At 35.7% G+C, this 7,656-nt stretch overlaps 1 long non-coding RNA gene across 1 annotated transcript; it reads left to right on the top strand.

Moving 5' to 3' along the window:
* Positions 1 to 4,090: 4,090 nt before the first annotated feature.
* Positions 4,091 to 6,240, top strand: LOC145819741 (uncharacterized). The gene is made up of 2 exons (XR_014360510.1): positions 4,091 to 4,230; positions 5,946 to 6,240. It is a non-coding gene; the product is annotated as an uncharacterized LOC145819741 (long non-coding RNA).
* Positions 6,241 to 7,656: the final 1,416 nt, after the last annotated feature.

Consider the following 7,656-nt stretch of genomic DNA (forward strand, 5'->3'; position numbering starts at 1 on the left):
TGCAGGTGATGATCTCTTAGTAGAGGAAGCCGAGCTTGATGTTGCAGCAACAAGTGCGGAGGAGCCTGATGTTCGTCCCTAGACAATTTATGGCCAGCTACACCAATTTAAGCAATCCATGGTACAGAGGTTGGATCACATGGATGCTCGCCTTGATGCCTTTGATGGCTGGCTCGGACATCTTGAGCAGTCTACCAATCAAACTTTCATTCAGCTTGGCCAGATCATTTCTCTCCTACAGCTGCAGTTCCCTCCTCCTCCATCCCAATGATTCTTGGACAATTTCCTTTTCTTGGACTGTTTTTCTTTTGTTTATTTTTCTTTTCTTGCTGTTTTTTTCTATCTTGGACTGTATCTCTTGTTTTTGCTACCTGTTGGTTAGTCTTTCTCAGACAAAAAGGGGGAGTGGGTTTTTTGGTTAGCAACTGGGAAACACACAGCTGGAAACATACGTGTTGGAAATAGACGTAGTTATGGGATGCTACTTTGATTACTTTGATAGATATGGATATATATATATACATATATTTGGCATATATTGGAGTTAATATTCTATTTTCACAGTTTTGGTTTGTGTTTTTAACAGGTGGTTTGTTCAAGATGTTTCTAAACTAGTTCGGCAGGGTTTTGTTCTATAGGTTTTGTTTTGTTTTGAAGTTTTTGTTTCGTTAGATGTTGTGTCTAGTGTGTCTATTTGTTAGGAAAAATTGTTACAATGTTTTGTTCGGGAATTGACAAAGGGGGAGATTGTTAGGTCCCTACGTGTTGCAAATTTCGCGAACAAACTTGGGTTCGCAAGTTGTAATTTTTCCTCGGTTTTTGGCTTTACCACTTGAGCGGTGAAAGCTACGCTTGAGCGGAAAATCAACACTCTCATAAGTTTTTCTTCTCTACAAAAGTACTGGGAGTTGTGTTTTTACGCTCGAGCGAACATTCCAGCGCTCGAGCGTAGATCCTTGTTCAAAGACACGCGTTTAAGTCACACTGCTTGAGCGGCCATTCCCGCACTCGAGTGATGATCGCGAATCTGAATGCTATAAATTTGCGGTTTAATCAATTTCTAGGGTACGGCTTCCAGATCTTCTTTAAGGGAATTAGGATTTTCTTCTGGAGTATCTTTGCTAGCTTCTTTGATGTTTGTGTAAGTTCAACTCATGGTAAGATAAGTATACATCAAAGGGTTGTTTGATTATCTAATACAAGAGTGTTCTTCGGTGGATTCTGAAGATTCAAGCATGGAGTCTTTGAAGGAGTTCGAAACTACACGTAGTCGTTGATTCGACATGGATGTTGTGGATTCGATATCAAGTTAATCAATTCCGAGACAAAAGCTTTGGTGAAAGAGACATAGATTGTTGAAGACAAGTTTACAGAGTTTGGGTAAATTGTTTGGTATTTTTTGTGTTCTTTCTTCCTTCATAGTGGATTGTTTAGTGGCATTTTACCCGTGATTTTTTTATCACAATTGGAGGTTTTCCAATTGTGGCTTTTTCCACGTAAAAATAGTTTGTGACGATTTATTAATTGTGAGACAACAATCTAAATCACTTTCGTACGTGCTAGATGATTTAGATGGTTAGTTTTATTTGTTTGGGAATTGTTGCAATTAAATTTTACAAATCACGAATCGCGTAGGTTTTTCATATTTTATTAAAATATTTTAAAAATTTTACTAAAAATAAAAAAATTCAAAAAAATATTTAAAAATTCAAAATCAAAATGATTAAATAAATTAGTATCTAACAATTAAATATAGTGCAATATTTGTGCTTATATCTTATTATCTAATTCGTAAATATTTTAACATGCTTTTTTTTTTTAAACTGAAAAAAGGACATTCCGTGAGAATATCATAGCATCCATAGACCCTGATCCCAGAATAACCGGTTGATAGTCAAATTTAACCCAACTTATAGGAAAAGAGCCACTACCAGGATAATAATGGACCTCCCTGTAAGTGAGGTAAAGAAGGAGGCAGAACAGAGGAAAGTTGGGAAAAGGGAAAAGAATCCTCATGAAAGCTGACATGCCTAGAAAGTTGAACTTTTCCTGTGGAAGGATTAAGACATCTATAACCTTTGACAGAGGAATGGTAACTAAGAAAGACACAAGGAGCAGATTTGGGGGCTAATTTGTGAGAAGAGCATGGTTTTAACCATGGAAAACATAAACAGCCAAACACTTTGAGAAGAGTGTAATCAGGTTTAGTGTGAAAGAGAACTTCAAAAGGAGAGTAGTGAGAAAGAGAGGCACTAGGAAGGTGATTAATGAGGTAGGTGGCTGTAGCCACAGCATCAAACCAGTAGGTAATGGGTAAAAAATAGTGGTGTAAAAGAGAAATACCAGTCTCTATGATATGCAAGTGTTTTCTTTCAGCTACCCCATTTTGGGAAGGGGTATGGGGGCTAAAAAATTGATGATGTATCCCATGATTTTGTAAATAAACTTGCATTGGATGATTAATAAATTCACCACCAGCATCAGTCCGGAGGACTTGAAGTGGAAAGCCAAACTGTTTTTCAACAAAAGCCTTGAACACCAAAAATTTGGAATAAACCTCACTTTTATAATTAAGTGGGTAAATCCATGTAAATCGATTGAAATCATCAACAAACAAAACATAATATTTGTATCCTGTAGAAGATGAGGTAAATGGTCCCCAAACATCACTATGTATAAATGCTAAAGGATTATTAGTAGTAGAATTGGAGAGTTTAAAAGGAAGCCGATGACATTTGGCAAGAGAACAATCAACACAAGTCAAAACTTCTTTATTACAAGCTACATCTTTATTATGTAAGGACAAATGAGGTTTAAGAAGTTGAAATTTGGAAAAAGATGGATGGCCTAATCGTCTGTGCCATAGGGCAGCAGATGAGGAAGATGGAGATGAAGAGGTAGCAGATGATGTAGCATTGCGCAAAGCATAAGAAAAAGCAGTAGATGAAGGCTCAGTAAAATAGTAGAGTCCATTGTGATGAAATCCTCTATGAAGAATGGCTTTAGAATGGTTGTCCCGAATGGAAAAGGAATTGTGATCAAAACTAATAATACAATTGTTATCCTTTGCCAGTTGGTACACTGAGATCAGATTAGATGATATGGAAGGAACATTTTTTTTTTGGGTGAATAATATGGAAGGAACATGGACTTTACCTAATCGAAAAGAATGATGTGGAGTTGGTAATATACCTTTTCCAGTATGATGAATGGGAAGAGATGTGCCATTTCCAATGGTGACCTGATCGGAGCCAGAATAAGGCTGATAGGAGTTTAGTTGATGAAGATCATTGGTAACATGATCAGTGGCTGCAGAATCCAAAAACCAAGGAATAGAAGATGAAGATGCATTATCATCATTCATGAAAGTAACAAAGGCCTTAGACTGATGAGGCACACGAGTAGCAGATGAAGGTGAAGTAGTATGTTGTTGTGGTTGTGGCTGATATTGAGGATCAAGGCGATGCCAACAATCAAATGCAGAATGATTTGATTTTCCACAAATTTGACAACCAGTGCCATAGCTGGTTCGACTGCGATTTTGAGATTGGCCACGAGAACCAGAAAATCTCGTCACAGATCGATTGCCACGAAAGTTTCTAGAATCTCCTCGATAGGATCCATGGTTAGGATGATGATATGAATTGAATCCTTTGGAAGCATTAGATCCTTTTACAGTTGAATAGGCAACTGTAAGATCTGATGTGTGTTTAAGTTTGTCTTCAATGTGTATGTGAGAACCCGAATATAAAAATTAAGTAAATAATTAAATAATAATTTTACAAATCTCAAATATTTTATTATGAATCTTTAAGTGCAAATTAAATATTATTGGAGGATCTTTTAATTAATTTTAAACCTAAAATAAATTTATGGTGAAAGTCATTGATTGAGAAGCAAGATTTATTATTAAAAAAAAAAATAGAGAAGAGGGTGTGACTTGAACTCTAGACCACAAAATTAATAAGTTAGACTCTTACCATTTGAATTGCATGTAACTTATATATGTATTTTGTATATTTATCTATCTATTTGACCTAAGTGTGCCCACAACTAGTATAAAATAAAATAAACACAAACCCTAACTCTTGTTATAATTGTTTTCCACAACACTAGCAGCCCTAGCAGCCGTGGGTTTATGAAGAAAAGAGAGGGGTTTTTCAATCATCAAGATTATTGTTGTAGCCAAGAAGGAGAGCTTTGGGTGTGTTGTGCTGTGTGGCTTCCTAGGTTTTCTTCTCTTCTTTCTTTGTTCTTTATCCTAATAATATTGTTATTTAATTCATTGATGGAGAGGTTGTAGGTTTATATATTTTGTATATATATATACTGTTAAGAAATTGAGGAGTTAAATTCATGTGTAAAGAATGGGTATTATTCTTAGTTAAAAAATTCTGCGCATAATCACAAACTTTAAAAATCAAGAAAACATATCAAACGGATGAATTTTAATCTGAAATTTTTACAGTAGATCAATTACACATTGAATTGCATATCTGAATTTTTTCATAATTTTTGGGAGTCGAAATCCATATAAATTGAGGTATTCAAATCTGTCCAGGAAACCAGTCCGAAACAGTAAATTCGGGATTGTTGTTCTCTTTGGGTATAAATCCAAAAATTATCAAATTAGTGTCATTAGAACCGGTTACGAGATTAGTTTCGTATGTTTTTGGCCTTGCATTGTTAAGAGAACCGTCAATTTCTTTAAAGTGCTGCAGAAAACAACCTGTTTGGATATAATAAATTGTAGAAAATTATTTTGATAAGCAAATCAAGTGAAACCAATTGGGTTTGAAACTTAGGATATATTAGATCATATCTGGAGGTTATTGGAATTTTTCGAATAGCGTGGAGTGGGTTTTATAATTTTCAAAGTTAGCGAATAGATTGGGAAAACTCGTTTAAAACACTGTTTTATCATAAAGTTATTTTTAGGTAAGTTTCAATCGGAACCTATGTCTTGGGTGATTTTAGACCTTGAAGAACATGAACTTAGGTAATATTTAAGAGTAGCGGTGAGTTGGGTTGAGCCGTGTTAGTGCGTTTTAGTTCAGGTTACTTAGTGCCTATTTTTTAGTATTTTGAAATTAGTTGTGACGTGTAGTTTTTATACTTGGTTCAGGGAACTAGTTGGACTTTTACACTCTATTCGAGGATTATATTATTTCGGTTTCAGGTGAGTAGTTTCATGCTACATATTTTTATAAATGTTCCCCTACCCTGAACTGTTGGAAAAATTAAATTGTTGTTTCATGATTAAACTGTTTTGATAAATTATTATATTATCAATTGAATCAAATTATTTCTGAAACATGTGTGAACTTGGCATACTGTAAACTATTTGTTTTGGTCTCATGTTTATAATGATGAACTACCATGTTTTGCAAAACTGATGTGTATTGATTATTGGGACCATGTGTGTATTTAGTCCAGGGAAATTATTCCGCTGTGTGTGGTGACTCTGGCCACTAGGGAACAAATCCGGGTTGGGCCGTGATGACTCTAGTACTCAACGATTGTAAGGAACAGACCTTTAAAAACAACTAGGTGACCTTCAATCGGATCGTCTTTGAGAAAAGGCCCAGGTGCCACCCTGAGGATGACTCTTAGTTCGGTATTGGATCCAACGGGGCTTATAGCCTGAGAAATGTGTGGCAGATTATCTGTTTTTCTTGGTACCCAGAAAATTATTGGTGTTCATGTTATAATCTGTTTTAAGTGAAAAATGTCGTTTATCATGTTCTTGCGAGACATGAGTATTTTAAGTGTTGAATTGTGGAACCTTCTTTTTGAAACAGATGGTATTTACTAAACTGTATGCCAATCTAGTTTCTGTGATATATATCTTATTTTGGAATTGAACCCTGTTTTCAAAATTGTATTTACTATCCATGTTGCTACTCACTGAGCTATCAGCTGACTTAGTTGTTTACCATTTCCAGGTGTTAGAAGGACTTAGAGTGGACTCATGGCGTAGCGGGGACTCAATTGCATGGACCTCTAGGGCATTCCTTTAGTTTAGAGTGTTATGTCAAGTTTGTGCATATTTATATTTATTCTTATCGAAGTTCATTTAGGATTATTTTTGATATGTGGGTTGTTTATATCCCATAAGTTTGGATGGCTTTTGATTACGGTTGATTTTGCCGTTTATAATTGTGGCATGTCTGGATTGAGTTTTGGTTATTTATTATTGGACTATTGTTCAGTTGTTCAATGTGATTGGATTCGTGTTTAGGCTTACGTGTGCCTTGGGCTAAGTCCCTGTGGGCCACGGCCGGTCATGCCCGGATTTGGGGTGTGACAGTGTATTGCTTCAAAACAGAGAATGGATGACAATTCTTCCATTGAGATGCTCTCAGATCGAGCACAAATAGCTGTCTTGAGTGCATCATATTCTGTAGGTAAACCATTTAGTGTAATAAGGACCACATCCTCATCATGAACAGAAGATGAAGCCATACTCCATTGATCCACAAGACTTTTTATGTGACTAAGATAAGCCTCCATTGAATCAGAACCTTTTGATATTGAATTCAATTTGTTCTTGAGTTGGTGAATGTGTGATCTGGACAATGAAGTAAACCACTTCTCAAGATATAGCCAAACTTCAGAACTTGTTTGAAGATGAATCACAGTGTGAAGATTGCTGAAGATAGAGTAGCAGTGATACAACTTAGGAGATGTGCATCAACTAGTCTCCATTGGATAAACTCTGGATTTGAAACTTCTGATCCACAGGAGTTCAGAATCATTGCCGGAGGACATTGATATGATCCATTTGCAATTTTCAAGAGATTAGTAGCTCTAAGAATATTCTACATTTGATGTTTCCAAATGAGGAAGTTTGTGCTATCCAATTTGACAGTCACAAGTGAGCTCAGATTAGAAAACAACATTGCAAGATTTGGAGGAACAGTTGCAGATGAAGACTCCATTGATCTTTCTTTGAAGTAGATGAAAGTTCTTGAAGATTAACCCAACTTATACGAAAAGAGCCACTACCGGGATAATAATGGACCTCACACACACCACCACAGCAAGAGGTAGAGTCTAACGAAACATGTACAGTGCCAATTCTAAAGTGCGCCCCCAAGTGTCGAACCCTGTCCTTCTATGTTGAAAGCATGTGCATTGTTAAAGATATCACCCTGGTGGTATAGTTTAACGTGTTAGACTCGCGTATATTATTAACAACTTCCATGTTTTTGGTCATTTAACAAAACAATCTTTGAGAAGAGGACTCTTATTATTATTATTAGTAGTAGTAGTAGTTAGGTGAAGAAGTTTTTCAGTTAAGTTGGGATTCAATCAGCAAATTGTCATACTGATTTTATGCATTGAATCGGTATTAATGCTTCGAGAAGCCTCCACTGCTTCTTGGTTGATGAATCCTTTATGATATGATGGCCATTTGGTTTGATGGTTTTGTCTACTGTGTTCTCTTATATTATATATAAATAGAAAGAGAGAATAGATATCAATATTTTATCATGAAGGACAGAAAATAAGTAAATTCTTCAAGATCCATTTGATGATTAAGTTATATTCCTTGTAGAAGAACTACAACTGCAATTGTCCCTTATAAATGTTATTGGTGAAGCTCATCTGGATGGAAATGAGTTGCGTGGACAGCATGATTTTGAAACTGGT

This window comes from Camellia sinensis, chromosome 2, assembly GCF_055761805.1.
Source record: "Camellia sinensis isolate YWXY chromosome 2, ASM5576180v1, whole genome shotgun sequence".
Classification (NCBI taxonomy): domain Eukaryota; kingdom Viridiplantae; phylum Streptophyta; class Magnoliopsida; order Ericales; family Theaceae; genus Camellia; species Camellia sinensis.